We start from the raw sequence: 2853 nt of genomic DNA on the forward strand, positions 1-2853 counted from the left end.
AACTCGGCCCTCCATTTGCAATTTCTTAGCTAACTTGAGACACTGGCTTGTCATTACCTTGAAAGAAGTCCAAATGTTGCATTACAGTGAGCTGTGTAAATTTAATTAAATGCTGCCATGCAGATAAACTGTATTTAGCAACTGAGTTTAAGTTTTGGAATAAATTTCACTCCCACCTAACTTGTATTAAAATGAAACCTCGTGAGTTTCTTCCTTTCAGTAACTTGAGTATAATTTCCAGAATAGGGACCTGGCTTGATCGAATTCATCAGTCTCAGTCTTGCATAAGAGGTCAGTTGTAAGTAATTTTTAAAACTTTCATACGGTAAGATGATAATTGCCAAGGTTTATATGATTAGATTCCTCTGTTATCTTGTGGCTGTGAAATGTTTAGGTACGTAGAATTAAGGGGACGTTAAATTCTGAGTTACAGTAAAGTTGGGTTGAATTAACCTAGCGAGGTAGATTTTGGGTGCAAAGTTTAGCGACTAGTTAGATTTTAGGTTTGAATTTCGCAATATTTTATGACATAAAATGGGCGACAGTTCACGGTATGAAAAGAGTTTACGTTGTAGTAATTGAAGGATTCACTTAAGTCAGTAATTTGAAATATTCCACAATATTTGTATAGTCAGAAGTTGTTTTACTGCAGTGTGTAGTGCGAGTCCTTTGGTCTTGAGTTTTGTAATTTCGTATGTAAGCTTTTTATTATATTATTATTTTAAATGTAAAATTTAAGTCTAAAGTACAGAAGTTTAGGTCTTGATGAAAGTTACAGGTGAAGGTTTAAGAAAATTCTTCAATTTAGATAAGTTTCGTCCTGGTGACCAGTCCAAAGCAAATGCTGTGTAAAATGTCTGAAATATGAAGATTAATCTAGTTTAGTCAGTTTACGAACTTTGTAATTGGGGATCCTAGTTAATGATTCAACGTCAGGCATTTTTAAGTGTAATTAAATCCTGATTTATTAATAGTAATTGAGGGACATTATTTTAAATGATTTAAGATGTCAATTTTATGTAGTTTGTGTAGTTGACCATAAACTGTTCTCTACATGTCAATACCGTTTAGGTAAATTGTAAGTGTTGTTAACTTGATTAAAAGTTTAGCTCTGTTGCCGTTGAACTTGAGCTGCTTTTCAAAAAATAATAAATTTATTAAATCTCATTTGGTACGTGACTTAAAATTCAGAGATGTTGCACAGATTATATGCTTAACTACAGCAATTTTAATAGAAAGTGTGTTATTTTAACTCATGCTGCTCAAGTTTATCTTTACTCGTGATGTTTAGTACGAATAGACTTGTATGGTTTTTTACTGGTTGCTAGCGTATAGGTGTTAACATAGCTGGAGAACTAAGTTAGCAAGTATAAACTGTTGGTTCATCCCTTTTACTGGTTGCTAGCGTATAGGTGTTAACATAGCTGGAGAACTAAGTTAGCAAGTATAAACTGTTGGTTCATCCCTTTTACTGGTTGCTAGCGTATAGGTGTTAACATAGCTGGAGAACTAAGTTAGCAAGTATAAACTGTTGGTTCATCCCAGATGGTAGTAACTATTTACATTATCGACTTGGCTACCGAGTTTGGCCAGTTGTATGAAATACAGTTCATGGTGGAGTCTAAGCAATCCCTGCTTGTTAGGTTAATGCAGACACTAGGAAAATAAGTGTCAGTGTTTTACTGACTAATTGTGTTGCTTTAGCTATTGTTTGAAAATCGGCTCATTTTCAGTGTGTTAATTAACTTATGTTAGATCTTGATACACTTTGACCAGAGACATTGGTATAAAGTCAGCTATATAATTATGCAGCTAGTTTCTTCTTTATGTAAGCTCAAATTTAAGAGTTAAACCAGCAAATATTTCTATTTGAAGACTTAAAATTTTTTAATGTTCCTTGGAAATTCCAGATCACGACTTGAGTCAGAACGGTGGAAGAGCAGCAGAAACACTCAAGAAACCTAGGTCAACCATGGAGAGGAGGGTGACTATTTTTAAGGAACTTTACTGTTAATGGTTATCGAAGACAGGAAGCCTCTCAGAGAATGAAGTTTCTTAAGACAGTGGCGACGAGTGAGAGGAAGGGAAACTGTAACTGTGGCCGAGAGTGGTTTAGAAAGTTCTCTTGGAGACTACGATTGAGAGGCGGCTGCTTGAAAACCACAGACGTCTAACTTGATCACAAGAGAGGAGTGTTTTTAAGACGACGACGGAGGTTGTCTAGGAGGCCATTTAGAAAAATGTTAAAGAGTAAGACTAGACGTCAGAAGAAAGCCTAAAGTCTTTGAGGTAAACTGCAGAGTAGCTAGCAACGATGTAACAAAGCAGGAGGTCATTGAGAAGAGAAGAGGAAAAAGCTCCACAACAGGCAGCGACATGAGACTAAGTGGCCATTTAAGAGATGAGACAACTTTAAGTAACAAGAAGTACGGGTAAAGAGAAGAGAACATGAAGTAAGAGTAGAGATTAAAGTAACATCAAGCAGGAGAGAGAAAAAGAACAATAAGGAAGAGAGCGTTATCCAGGTTTAAGTTCTGACATTTTTAGTCTATTCAAGTAGCAAGAGAAGAGAGCCAGACCCAAAATATGAGAAGTAGCAAGAGAACCAGAACCAAATAAAGTAAGAGGACTGAGCTGCTTTGGGGCCGTAACCCAATGTATCTTGAAGCGTATTAAAAAAATTAAACCTTTAACAGAATGTTTAAACTTAACTTAATTTATAAAGGAGAAGATTGTAATATAAACATTTTTGAAGGAAGTTGAAGAAAATCTTTTTGGATGTGTTAATAAAGTAGTTTCTTTGAAGGTACAAAGAAAAACTTTTTGGATGTGTTAATAAAATATTTTCTTTGA

Source organism: Macrobrachium nipponense, chromosome 10, assembly GCF_015104395.2.
Source record: "Macrobrachium nipponense isolate FS-2020 chromosome 10, ASM1510439v2, whole genome shotgun sequence".
In the NCBI taxonomy this organism is placed as follows: Eukaryota; Metazoa; Arthropoda; class Malacostraca; order Decapoda; family Palaemonidae; genus Macrobrachium; species Macrobrachium nipponense.